Here is a 15,169-nt window from a genome sequence, read left to right on the forward strand (position 1 = left end):
TACAATTATGGGAAATGCGATCTGCTTTACTAAAAATAAGTGATACTTAGGGGTTGGAGTCAAATTTGACGAATTGTACTCCAATTGCCCTGTAATAACTATAGGTGATACTAAAATAATGTGAAAAGGGTGTGAAAACACTCCTTTTCACTTTATTATAGTCAAAATAATGCTAATAAATGGAGCCCATAATGTCTAGGAAGTTATAGGGGCTATTTAACAAGCAAAAAGATTAGTTATTTGGTGCTTGTCTCCCTTAACTAATGCCATCTGAAGAGTTATAGTGAAAGCTACCACTATCACTATACTGAATACTCTGTGCCACAACAGCCTCTTATTGCATGTGCGTTCCCAGCTAGAGTTCTTAAGCCGCCCAATGGTTTTATTATTTCTATCACCTTTAGTTATACCCATAATCTTCATAAATAATGACACAGATAACGGAATTGGTATTAGAGCCGAATTTATTAATCAAATTAGAATTTGTACTTAAGGGTGGTGAGAAAAGCAGTGCATAACCTCGGTAACAGCCCTCAGCCCTGCATTGCTATTTCATTTATTAAATGCGACGGAACAAAGTCCCACCCTTGTGTAACTGAGTTGAGCGGTACCACTCCACTTTAATTGGCTTAGCAGTGGCTCCTCCTCTAGATGTCGGCCAGGTCCCCCCTTTAGGTAGCGACAATCTCGCCCTTTTCTCAGAAGGAAATGCCGGCCAACCATTATTGCGCCGCTAGAGGCCGCCTAGGAGCACTGCTTGCCATCAAAACACCTGGTTCTCGTGCACAAACCTGACCTCGTGCACAAAACTGCAAGAAAAAGTTCAGTATGAAATTATTAAAAAATCCTATAACACTCACATTGTTGAAAAAAAAAAAAAAAAAAATTGTGAGAGGTATAAGTGCTTTTAGGTGACCCATATGAAGGTGAAAACATCAAAACCTCTATGAGGGCAAAATTGAAAATAGATTCATTCTCCCAAAGCGGCAGGCAGCATAAAGCCTTGGGTTACCCAAATTACACACAATAAGAAAAACTTAAACAGGCAATTTAACCCACTGCAAATACACCATAAACGCCCCAGACTCCTAGTAACCCAGCTTCTTAATATTGCTGATGGAGGATCCAGCACGTGCTGCGCAGGTACTGTAGCTGCTCCAATACAAAAGGAATGGGTACCACAGTGGGCCTCTGGCACATTTAGAGCTCTTAATCATTTCTTAAATTCACTCTACAACTGGAATTTAGTTAGTTGGGAACCCCCAACATGCACTAGCCATTGAGTGTCTTGGTCTCATGAATGCAACGGGGCAAATGCGCCAGTTAGTCACGACATTACCTAACATTAGTCCCAAATCTTTTGAACTTTTATTGGCTGCCAAAACATTTGCCTATTCTAAAAGCCCCAAAAGAAGCCAGTGAGAACGCTAAGCGGAAAAGTACAGTTTCATAGCCATCTGACACAATCTGGATGACCACATTGATCAAGACCTTTAAAAGGCCAAGATCAATGGGTTTACAAGAAACCCCAGAGGATCCTTGCTCTCTTGCGCAGCCTTTTAAAGCTTTTGATAACAAAAAAGACTTTGCGGGATCAGCAAGTCTGTTCAGCTTAGTAAAATATGAGATACCGGCTAATGCCGTGGTCATGGCTGCTTTCGAGCGGCCCTGACCGTGCCACTGTCAAACATATTCTAACAGCATGTCGTGCGAACCCTTACCTACTCCTCCCTTGTCAGCTAAGAACGATTGCCAATCACTATAAGCTGCCTCAAGTCCTCAGCGTACCTGTAGTTAAAGCCTTCATAGTGAGCCCTGTCATGCCGAACTGATAATCTACATGACGTAAGTGGGACACGGTACACCACAGGCTCTAGCCACCAGTGCTAGCACTCTAAACCTCCCTCATTGAAACTGAGATAATGCATCCGCAATCTCACTGTATATTGCCTTGCAAACACTGCAGCACCAGATGTCTTCACAGTTTCAGAGCCGGAGCAGATTCTGCTCTCTGATTAGTGATTGCTTGAACAACACCCAAATTGTCGCACTAAAAACTATGCGCCTGTTTGCCAGTTTTTGGACCCATAATTATACTGCTACAACTATAGGCAGGGGCGTTTCTAGAGGGGAGGGGGCCCGTGTGCAGTCTCGGACACGGGCCCCCTCCTCTGCGGCCGGCAGCGCACTGAGCTGTGCGTGGCCAGCGCCAGAGTTATAGACTCTGGGCACTAGAGTGTGCCCAGAGTCTATAATGAATGCACAGGTCACCGGGAAAATGACCGCCGCGGCCATTTTCAAGTCGTTTTACAGCGCCGACATGGGACTCCGGAGAGGTGCAGAGCCCCCCTGGACCCAGGGACCCCTGTTCCCCGCACACCCTGCACCTATTATAGATACGCACCTGACTATAGGGAAAAGCTCCAGTAGCAACATATTTCCGTCCATCCAGCTAACCGCTATGGATCCTGGGCACACCTGCCCCCATCAAAGAATACCCCAAAAAACCGACAGCCCCTGAGGCATCTGTATACACTTACAACTCTGTATTGCACCTCAGCATTAGCTACAGGTCGAGGGAGTAAAATGCGCACACCATTGAATTCCCTTAAAAACTGCAACCATACCCGCGTGTCCTCTCTCAGATCCGAAATGTGAATCTCTCTCTGTTGGTTAACTAGAAGGAAGAGAAAAGTGGTCTTTCCTCCTCATCTTTTGTATCCTCCCAGGTAAGGATACTCACCCATTTTCTTATAGGCTACTGTTCACTGCAATCCTTACCTTCCCCCATACCCTCTCCCTTCCCTCTTTCATTCGGCAAGCCAGCTAGCCAGGTTACTCTACATAAAAATCTTGGGCGCTTATGTAGTCTCAGGGGGGTATTCAATTAGGCTGCGAAAAGTTGGAATCGGCGAGAATTTATCGCCGATGACGTCATTTTCACCTCTTTCACAAATCCCCGTATTCAATTTCAAAGACTTTTCGCAGGTTCGAAAAGTCTTTGAAAGAAAACGGGGATAAGTTTTCACCATGTTTTACATGGCGAAAAAAAGTGCAGAATTGGGGTTTTAGGGGTACAGGCTTAAAAAAAATAGCCTGCACCCCTGGGAATAGCCCCTAAAAATGAACTCTGTCAACAAAAGTTTAAAAAAAAATAGGGACACCCAAAAAAATAATTAAAATTTCGGAGTAAAAAAAAAAAAAAAGGGGGAACAGTGTTTAGAAATAGCGCAATAGGTTCTGGGGTATTCTGTAAGTATGCGGCAGGTGTTTTCTAGAATAGGCTATTAGCGGCAGGTGCTTTTTTGCAGAATTTAAAAAAAATAAGTTTAGGGACTTAAAAATATGCTAGTACCCATTTTCATGTACCCCAAATTTGATGGGACAACTTTTTAAAACGAAAAAAAAACCCTAAGTGCTCTTCTGCATCACTTCTTCAATGTCGGGAAAAAAACACCTGCCGCGGCTATTTAAAAATGCACATTCTGCAGGGCTAAACGGGGTACCCACAGTGATCCCCCATGTCTGGACATCATTAGGGGGGTCCCAGGATTAATTCCCAAAAATTCCCCTATTTTTCTTGATACTTACCTTTCCGCAGGCTCCTGTTTTCGCCGGCTCCAAATTGAATACGGGGATAAAGCGGCCATGCGCCCGATACTTTATCTCCTGAAAAGCTCAGATGAATACGGGCCTCAGACTTAATTAAGTCTTCGTTTCCTTTAGTTAAATTGCTGCAGCAATTCATCTATCCGTGAAAAAGCAGTGGTAATAGATTTTAATTAAAATATTGCAATTATTAATAATTGTTCCGCCCCTTGCTTTGACTGCTGCTCTTTCCCACTTCAGACAGAAGCTGCCACAAATATATGTCTATACATTGAAGGGATGATATTCATGACATATTTAATCTGGGCAGCACTGGTGTAATTAATATGGGCTATTCTGTATAATATGGACATAAGGGTATATTTATTAAAGTGACAGTTTTTAGAAGTGGAGAAGTGGCCCATAGCAACCAATCAGATTCTACTTAACATCTAACTAGCACCTTCTAGAAGATAATAGCTAGATGTCTCACTGTAGTACATTTACCCCATCAGGTAGATATATGGTTAGCATAATATATGGGGCATCATTGTGGACTTATATATATATATATATATATATATATATATATATATATATATATATTAGGGGTGAGCGGGTTCGGATTTCTGAAATCCGAACCCCCCCGATCCGAGGCGATCCGAGTCAGGCTCGACTTTTCCCGCCTGACTCGGATCTGAAATCGAGGCAAAACGTCATCATCCCGCCTTCCGTGTCTCGCGGGTCTTGGATCCTATATAAGGTACCCGCGTCGGCGCCATTTTTCTCACTCGCCTGTGGACAGTGAAGAGGGAGGGTGGGAGTTAGGGCTGGCTGGGCTGTGTAGTGTAGTGTAGTGCAGTGTAGTGTTGTGCTGTGCTGCGCTGTGCTGCTGTTGTCCATAGGGGCTGTGTCCACTACTTCAAAGTCCATAGGAGCTGGCTGGACTGTGTTGTGCAGTCAGTTGTCCATAGGGGCTGTGTCCACTCTAAAGTCCTGTGCAGTGTCCCAGTCCTAAAGGGGTGCTGTAGTGTTGTCCAGGGGGTGCTCTGTCCGTCAGGGGTGCTCCCCCCAAGTGCTAAAAAAAAAAATATTTTTTCTGTGTTTGTGAATTGTGTGCACTGTGGCTGCACGTGCATCAACAAAGGAGCAGCACCAAGCGTGCGCCTGTGCGCCTGTGTCCCATAATAGAGCCAAAATCACTCCGGGCCTTGCGGTTGAGAAACTCAACCGCAGGCTTCGGCTCGCAGTGGCGATGGTCGCGATGGTCAAGACCATCGCGAGCATCATCCTGCACGCTCGTATATGCTGTGGGTGGTGACCCACAGCTATACGAGCGTCCAGGAGGACGCTCCATAATTATGGAGGTGGGCCCTGATTCAGAGCGAGCGCTCTGGTCAGAGCATCCGGCCCTGAATCAGGGCCTGTGTGCGCAGTAGCCGCACGTGCATCAACAAAGTAGTGCCAAGCGTGCGCCTGTGTCCCATAAATAAAGGGCCGGCTGGATTGACCACTAAAGGGTGCTGTAACCCCCAAAGGGCACTCCAAACAAAATAAAAAAATATATTTTTTGTGTTTGTGAATTGTGTGCACTGTGGCTGCACGTGCATCAACAAAGGAGCAGCGCCAAGCGTGCGCCTGTGTCCCATAAGTAAAAGGCCGGCTGGCTTGTCCGTTAAAGGGTGCTGTAACCCCCAAAGGGCACTCCAAACAAAATAAAAAAATATATTTTTTTGTGTTTGTGAATTGTGTGCGCAGTAGCCGCACGTGCATCAACAAAGTAGTGCCAAGCGTGCACCTGTGTCCCATAAATAAAGGGCCGGCTGGATTGACCGCTAAAGGATGCTGTAACCCCCAAAGGGCACTCCAAACAAAATAAAAAATATTTTCTGTGTTTGTGAATTGTGTGGGCTGTAGCTGCACGTGCATCAACAAAGGAGCAGCGCCAAGCGTGCGCCTGTGTCCCATAAGTAAAAGGGCCGGCTGGCTTGTCCGTTAAAGGGTGCTGTAACCCCCAAAGGGCACTCCAAACAAAATAAAAAAATATATTTTTTTGTGTTTGTGAATTGTGTGCGCAGTAGCCGCACGTGCATCAACAAAGTAGTGCCAAGCGTGCGCCTGTGTCCCATAAATAAAGGGCCGGCTGGATTGACCGCTAAAGGGTGCTGTAACCCCCAAAGGGCACTCCAAACAAAATAAAAATATATATTTTTTTGTGTTTGTGAATTGTGTGCGCAGTAGCCGCACGTGCATCAACAAAGTAGTGCCAAGCGTGCACCTGTGTCCCATAAATAAAGGGCCGGCTGGATTGACCGCTAAATGGTGCTGTAACCCCCAAAGGGCACTCCAAACAAAATAAAAAATATTTTCTGTGTTTGTGAATTGTGTGGGCTGTAGCTGCACGTGCATCAACAAAGGAGCAGCGCCAAGCGTGCGCCTGTGTCCCATAAGTAAAGGGCCGGCTGGCTCATTTCTTAAAGGGTGGTGTAACCCTCAAAGTGCACTAGTCTCCAACAAAAATAAAAAAATATTTTCTGTGTTTGTGTGCGCCTTAACCGCACTTATATATCAATATAACATAAATGGAGGACCAAACTTTCTCCGATAAAAATAAAATAGGGAAAGATCAAGAACCACTTCCTCCTAGTGCTGAAGCTGCTGCCACTAGTCATGATATAGACGATAACATGCCATCAAAGTCATCTGCCAAGGCCGATGCCCAATGTCATGGTAGAGGGCACATACAATCCCAAATGACAAAGTTCCGGAAAATGACCTTGAAAAAAAACATTTAAATCATCTGAAGAGAAACGTAAACTTGCCAATATGCCATTTACGACACGGAGTGGCAAAGAATGGCTAAGGTCTTTCCCTATGTTCATGACTAGTGGTTCAGCTTCACATGACGATGGAAGCCCTCCTCCCACTAAAAAAATCAAACGAGTTAAGCTGGCAAAAGCACAGCGAAGAACTGTGCGTTCTAAGAAGATATCACAAATCCCCAAGGAGAGTCCAAGTGTGGTGGTGGTTGCGATGCCTGACCTTCCCTGCACTGGACGGGAAGAGGTGGCTTTTTCCACCATTTGCACGAACCCTGCAAGTGCTGAAAGGAGCACCCACAGTGCACTTGCTGATATGCAAATTGAAGATGTCACTGTTGAAGTACAACAGGATGAGGATACTGGTGTAGCTGGCGCTGAGGAGGAAGTTGGCGAGGAGGATTCTGATGGTGATGTGGTTTGTTTAAATCAGGCTCCGGGGGAGACAGTTGTTGTCCGTGGGATGAAAAAGCCCATCACGGTCATGCCTGGGCAGAAGACCAAACATTCCACCTCTTTGGTCTGGCAATATTTCTATCCAAATCCGGACAACAACTGTCTTGCCATATGTACCATATGTAAAGGTGAAATAAGTAGGGGTAGGGACGTTAACCATCTAGGAACATCCTCCCTTATACGGCACCTGCAGCGCGTTCATAAAAAGTTACTGTCAAGTTCAGAAGCTTTGGCTAAGACCGTAAGCAGTCCAGGGACACCTAAATCCCGTTGTCCTGTTGTATCCAAGCGCCTGCAAACCACACCGTCAACTCCCTCCTCGTCAATTTCCTCCTTAGTCAGGATCGGAAGTAGTCCTGCAGGCCATGTCACTGGCATGACTGACTCTCCTATCCGGGATTCCTCCGGAGGATCCTGCATTGCTATGCCTCCTGCTGCCGCTGGTGGTGTTGCTGCTGCTGGGAGTCGTTCATCATCCCAGAGAGGAAGTAGGAACACCACTACTTTTACAAAACAATTGACCCTCCAACAGTCCTTAGCGAGGAGGATGAAGTACGACAGCAGTCATCCTGAAGCAAAACGTATAACTGAGGCCTTGACTGCTATGTTGGTGTTAGATGTGCGTCCGGTATCCGCCATTAGTGCAGTGGGATTTAGACAATTGATGGAGGTAGTGTGTCCCTGGTTCCAAATCCCGTCTAGATTCCACTTCACTAGGCAGGCGATACCGAGACTGTACAGAAACGTCAGAAAAAATGTCCTCAGTGTCCTGAAAAATGCCGTTGTACACAATGTCCACTTAACCACGGACATATGGACAAGTGGAACAGGGCAGACTAAGGACTATATGACTGTGACAGCCCACTGGGTAGATGTATCACCTTATGCAGCAACAGCAGCAGCATCACCAGTAGCAGCATCTCAGAAATGCCAGCTCGTTCCAAGGCAGGCTACGCTGTGTATCACCGGTTTCAGTAAGAGGCACACCACCGACAACCTCTTAGAGAAACTGAGGGAAATCATCGCCCAGTGGCTTACCCCACTTAGACTCTCCTGGGGATTTGTGATATCTGACAACGCCACCAATATTGTGCGGGCATTACATCTGGGCAAATTCCAGCACGTCCCATATTTTGCTCACACAATAAACTTGGTGGCAGGGGCATGCAAGAGACGCTTTGGGTGGCCTGAAAAATTTTTGGCCACTTTCGCCATTCAGCGACTGCGTGCCGAATACTGGAGCGCCAGCAAACACTCTTGAACCTGCCCCGCCATCACCTGAAGCAAGAGGTTGTGATGCGGTGGAACTCAACCCTCTATATGCTTCAGAGGATGGAGGAGCAGCAAAAGGCCATTCAAACCTATACATCCACCTATGACATAGGCAAAGGAGGGGGTATGCACCTGACTCAAGCGCAGTGGAGAATGATTTCCGTGTTGTGCAAGGTTCTCCAGCCCTTCGAACTTGCCACACGTGAAGTCAGTTCAGACACTGCCAGCTTGAGTCAGGTCATTCCCCTCATCAGGCTTTTGCAGAAGCAGCTGGAGAAAGTGAAGGAGGAGCTAAGATGGAGCGATTCCGCTCGGCATGTGGGACTTGTGGATGAAGCCCTTCATTTGCTTTGCCAGGATTCCAGGGTGGTCAATCTGTTGAAAACAGACCACTACATTTTGGCCACCGTGCTCGATCCTAGGTTTAAAGCCTATGTGGTGTCTCTCTTTCCGGCTGACACAAGCCTGCAGAGGTGCAAAGACCTGCTGGTGAAAACACTGTCAGCTGAAGCGGAACGTGACACGTCAACAGCTCCTTCTTCATTTTCTCCCGCAACTGGGGCTGCCAGGAAAAAACTTAGGTATCCTAAGCAACCCGCTGGCTGTGATGCAGGGCAGGCAGGACCAAGTTTGGACATCTGGTCCGGACTGAAGGACCTGGCAACAATTTCTGACATGTCTACTGTCACTGCATATGATACTGTCACCATTGACAGAATGGTGGAGGATTACATCGGTGACAGCATCCAAGTAGGCATGTCAGACAGTCCATACCTGTACTGGCAGGAAAAAGAGGCAATTTGGAGGCCCCTGTACAAACTGGCTCTATTTTACCTGAGTTGCCCCCCCTCCAGTGTGTACTCCGAAAGAGTGTTTAGTGCAGCCGGGAACCTTGTCAGCGAAAGGCGTAGGAGGTTTCTTCCACAAAATGTGGAGAATATGATGTTCATAAAAATGAATTATCAACTCTTCCAGGGAGACCAGCCTCCAGAACGTACAGTGGGACCTGTGGTGGTGGATTCCAGTGGGGACGAGTTAATACTCTGTGAGGATGAGGATGTACACAACACTGAAGAGGGTGAGGAATCGGTGGATGAGGAGGATGAGGACGACATCTTGCCTCCGTAGAGCCAGTTTGTGCAGGGACAGATTAATTGCCAGCTTGTTTTGTGGGGGCCCAAACGAACCAATCATTTCAACCACAGTTGTGTGGCAGACCCTGGCGCTGAAATGATTGCTTTGTTAAAGTGTGCATGTCCTGTTTATACAACATAAGGGTGGGTGGGAGGGCCCAAGGACAATTCCATCTTGCACCTCTTTTTTTTCTTTGCATTATGTACAGGTTGGGGCCTAGTTTTTCAAACTGCCATCCTGTCTGCCACTGCAGTATCACTCCTAGATGGGTCACGTGTTTGTGCCGCCCACTCGTGTCGCTTAGCATAGTCATCCAGCTACCTCGGTGCAACCTTTTGGACATAAAAACACTATTGTGAGGTGTGAGGTGTTCAGAATAGACTGGAAATTAGTGGAAATTAAGGTTATTGAGGTTAATAATAGCATAGGAGCAGAAAAACCAACACATTCTGTGATTTTAGCTGTTTTTATGCTTTTTTAAAAAATATATACAGATCCAAAACACAAAACCCAGAACCCAAAACACGGAAGGGTGGTTTTAGCAAATCCAATCCAGATCCAAAACACGAAGAAAGATCCAGATCCAAAACCAAAACACAAAACACGAAAAGTGGCCGGTGCACACCCCTAATATATATATATATATATACATACATACATACACACACATATATAGAATAGATATATATATATGTATGTGGGGCTACGAATGAGGATTTTTCCTAAGGTCCCATTGGGCCTAAATCCAACTCTAGTTACAAATATGGAGAGCACAGCAGCCAGCCACCAGCTTATTATGTGACGCTGCCAACTGCTGCTCCATATGGTTGGTAGACTGGGCATGGGGCAGTAGGATATGATGCCACAGTCCTGCAACATACTTCCACCCTGACACATATATCTAGAATACGTTCAGGAGTAGCCCACATAATGGCTGTCTGCACTTGTGTTAAACAGATGTATGTACATTGCATTAAATGATTATACTGTATTTGTTGTGTCATGTTACAGTCAGTGTAGTAAATGTTTTAATGTGCAGGTCAAGCAATGAGAAACAGATAACACTGTAATATCACAGGACATCATATCATGTAAAGAGTTCCATTATGTGGGATTTAAGGGGCTACTATTCCTAATTTAATGCTCAAAAATGCACATTATTTGATAATTAAGAAGAGTGACAAAGAGACTCATAGTTGTGTAATCATAACCACTTTAGCACAATAAATACGTCATTTATGTATCAATAAACTTCTGTGTTTTTTGTGTTGACATGCACTTTAGTCATGACTATTTAGTAAAAATGAAAGAGATGGTCTTAATTCATCTCTTACTAATGACTGACATCTACATACAGTCCGGTCAGACATTTTTGGGCTCAGCCACAACCACAACTGCTCAGCCAGTCCTGGTTCCTAAAAAAACAGGGTAAAAACAAGAAGGGTTACCCTGTATTTTAGGAACCAGCACTGGGCTGCTGAGTTTGACCTGGTTTTAAAAATAGGGGGGAAAAAATTGCATGGGGTCTCCTTATTTTTAAAACCAGCACCGGACTCAAATCCAGACGGGGTGTAATGCCACAGCCAGGGGACCCTATGACCGGGTCTTCCCGGCAAAATAATTATCACCCCAGGCCAGTGATCTCAGAGGAGGTGGGGACCCCACCAATAAAGAGGTCCACCCTCTCCCGAAACACCCCAGGATTAGGTTGAAGCAAAGGGTTTTTACCCGCACCCCTGGAGCGGTGGGTACGGGGATAATAGTGTTGAAAATAGTGATAACCGATTGTTTTTTACCATGGAACTACCGGTGCCAGCATGCCTGGCCTTTTGCACTTGTGGAACTATAAGTGCCAGCAGGCAGCTGGCAGCCGTACCGCCCCCGTAAAAAAAAAAAAAGTTAAAAAACCACTAGACACACACAGCGTAGTAAGTAAAGTTTTATTTCACACCTACCACACTCACACATACTTACCTGCTGCCCAACGATCAGTCCCCTTCTCCAAGTAGAAATCCACTGGGTTACCTGTGAAAAAAGACCCTATACTCACCTCCGTCCTGGCGCCGGTCTCCGTAGCATCCCCGGGTTTTAGCAAAAAAACAAACTGACGGTAGCATTGTATGTGCTGCTTACACATACACCACTACCCAAGCTAATGACGAGACACCCCCACTTGTGAACTGTCAGAAGCCGTACCTACCAGCCAATCAGCGGCCACTGTTGGGCTTCGGCTCCTGACAGTTCCCACGTGGGAATGTGTATAGTGTATAGTGATTTCCTAGTTGGGAGGTCACTTGCCTATTTGAAAGTCCCCCCACCCTCCATTGTGATTGTCAAAGAATGGTAACAGTGGTTGTCTTGCTGTAGATCTTGAGGGGGAGGGCAATACCATTAATCATAGAAAAAAATTAAACACTGTAAAATAATGTTACTGTCATCCTGTGGAGGTGATTACAGAACAGCCATTGAAGTAGTGATGTGTGATAAATAGACCCAAAGTGTCACATGCTGGATCCCGGGGCACCGTTACCGAGTCTGAAAACCTGCACCAGTGTTCCTACTCTTATGATCCTGCTAACTTGCAACAGTGGGCCTGATTCAGACCCAGACGCTATCCGCAGTGCGCTCGCTATCGCCGATGGTTGCTAATCTGCGCGTGCGCAAACTACACAGTGCATTCGCAGATCCCTCACTCGCACAGCAAAGCCAGCCCAGCAGAGCGAGTGACAGGAGAGGCCGTTTGTGGGTGGTGACAGGGGCAGTCCAGTAAAAACGGGGGAGTGGAGGTGCGACGCAGGCGTGCCTGAGTGTTTCAACGCCGTTTTAGAGGCGTGCATAATTAAGAGGCAGCGTCAGAGTACACGTCACCAGCCATTTTTCTACTATGTTTTTCTCGCAATGCTTGCGGTAGAAAAAGGCTACCACAAGCACTGCATTCACATCCGATAGTGGTCGATGTACCAATGTTTTCACAAACTTCCAGGAGATGACGTGGGGAAGTGGGCGTCTCTGCATTTGCTAAGAGGAGTCTGCATACACAAAGCGAACGCTCATACAGGAAAGATGGGCGTGCTTATGCCTTGGCAAGCGATCACTCCCAGCCGCATCACTTTCAAATATTTGCATACGCATCGAGCGAGCATATGCTCATAGCGACCGGGTCTGAATCAGGCCCAGTGTTCTTACACTTGCAGTCCTGCTAATCTGTCTCAGTTCCTACACTAAATAACCTGCTGACCTGCACCAGTGTTCCTACACTGAATATCCTAAAAACCTGCATCAGTGTTCATACACTACATATCCTGAAAACCTGCATCAGTGTTCATACACATACACTACATATCCTAAAAACCTGCATCAGTGTTCCTACACTGCATATCCTGAAAACCTGCACCAGTGTTCCTACGCTGAATGTCATGAAAACATGTACCAGTGTTCCTTCAATGAATATCCTGAAAACCTGCATCAGTGTTGCTACACTGAATATCCTGAAAACTTGCACCACTGTTGCTACACTGAATATCCTGAAAACCAGCATCTGTCCGTAGTGCCTACATGCGGGCAATGTAAACCTGTATTCTGCTCCATTGCTTTTACCTTGGCTAATTACTTCATAGCAGTTAATATTGTTCATCGTAGCTGTAATCCATCTGTGGTGCGGGATGTATGAACGGGCAAAATGCAGTAAAACCCCCGAAAGTGCTGTTTTCGGTGGTTTACCGCATTCCCCATATGTTCAAATTAGGGGTGTGCACCGGCCACTTTTCGTGTTTTGTGTTTTGGTTTTGGATCTGGATCTTTCTTCGTGTTTTGGATCTGGATTGGTTTTGCCAAAACCACCCTTCCGTGTTTTGGGTTCTGGGTTTTGTGTTTTGGATCTGTATTTTTTTTCAAAAAAGCATAAAAACAGCTAAAATCACAGAATTTGTGGGTTTTTCTGCTCCTATGCTATTATTAACATCAATAACCTTAATTTCCACTCATTTCCAGTCTATTCTGAACACCTCACACCTCACAATAGTGTTTTTATGTCCAAAAGGTTGCACCGAGGTAGCTGGATAACTATGCTAAGAGATACGAGTGGGCGGCACAAACACGTGGTCCATCTAGGAGTGGCACTGCAGTGGCAGACAGGATGGCAGTTTGAAAAACTAGGCCCCAAACTATACATAATTCAAAGAAAAATAAGAGGTGGAAGATGGAATTGTCCTTGGGCCCTCCCACCCACCCTTATGTTGTATAAACAGGACATGCACACTTTAACAAACCAAACATTTCAGCGCCAGGGTCTGCCACACAACTGTGGCTGAAATGATTGGTTCGTTTGGGCCCCCACAAAACAAGCTGGCATTTAATCTGTCCCTGCACAAACTGGCTCTACGGAGGCAAGATGTCGTCCTCATCCTCCTCATCCACCGATTCCTCACCCTCTTCAGTGTGTACATCCTCATCCTCACAGAGTATTAATTCATCCCCGCTGGAATCCACAACCACAGGTCCCTCTGTACGTTCTGGAGGCTGGTCTCCCTGGAAGAGTTGATAATTCATTTTATGAACATCATCTTCTCCACATTTTGTGGAAGCAACCTCCTACGCCTTTCGCTGACAAGGTTCCCGGCTGCACTAAACACTCTTTCGGAGTACACACTGGAGGGGGGGCAACTCAGGTAAAATAGAGCCAGTTTGTACAGGGACCTCCAAATTGCTTCTTTTTCCTGCCAGTACAGGTACGAACTGTCTGACATGCCTACTTGGATGCTGTCACCGATGTAATCCTTTAACAGACAGACGCACACTTGTCGCTGCTGCTTTGAGGATGCAAGTGCGGCTACAGCCCACACAATTCACAAAGACAGAAAAAAAATAAGAATATTTTTATTGTTTGTGTAGCACACTTTGAGGGTGTCACCACCCTTTAACAGACAGACGCACGCTTGTCGCTGCTGCTTTGAGGATGCAAGTGCGGCTACAGCCCACACAATTCACAAAGACAGAAAAAAGAAGAATATTTTTATTGTTTGTGTAGCACACTTTGAGGGTGTCACCACCCTTTAACAGACAGACGCACGCTTGTCGCTGCTGCTTTGAGGATGCAAGTGCGGCTACAGCCCACACAATTCACAAAGACAGAAAAAAGAACAATATTTTTATTGTTTGTGGAGCACACTTTGAGGGTGTCACCACCCTTTAACAGACAGACGCACGCTTGTCGCTGCTGCTTTAAGGATGCAGGTGCGGCTACAGCCTACACATTTCACAAAGACAGAAAAAAAAAGAAGAATATTTCTATTGTTTGTGGAGCGCACTTTGAGGGTTACACCACCCTTTAACAGACAGACGCACGCTTGTCGCTGCTGCTTTGAGGATGCAGGTGGAATCTAGACGGGATTTGGAACCGGGGACACACTACCTCCATCAATTGTCTAAATCCCACTGCACTAATGGCAGATACCGGACGCACGTCTAACACCAATATAGCAGTCAAGGCCTCAGTTATACGTTTTGCTTCAGGATGACTGCTGTCGTACTTCATTCTCATCGCTAGGGACTGTTGGAGGGTCAATTGTTTAGTAAAAGTAGTGATGTTCCTACTTCCTCTCTGGGATGATGAACAACTCCCAGCAGCAGCAACAGCACTAGGAGGAAGTGGTTCTTGATCTTTCCCTATTTTATTTTTATCGGAGAAAGTTTGGCCCTCCACTTATGTTATATTGATATATACGTGTGGCTAAAGCGCACACAAACACAGAAAATATTTTTTTATTTTTGCTGGAGAGTAGTGCACTTTGTGGGTTACACCACCCTTTAAGAAATGAGCCAGCCGGCTCTTTACTTATGGGACACAGGCGCACGCTTGGCGCTGCTCCTTTGTTGATGCACGTGCAGCCACAGTGCACACA

This window comes from Taudactylus pleione, unplaced genomic scaffold (assembly GCF_031769625.1).
Source record: "Taudactylus pleione unplaced genomic scaffold, aTauple2 ptg000039l, whole genome shotgun sequence".
NCBI lineage: Eukaryota > Metazoa > Chordata > Amphibia > Anura > Myobatrachidae > Taudactylus > Taudactylus pleione.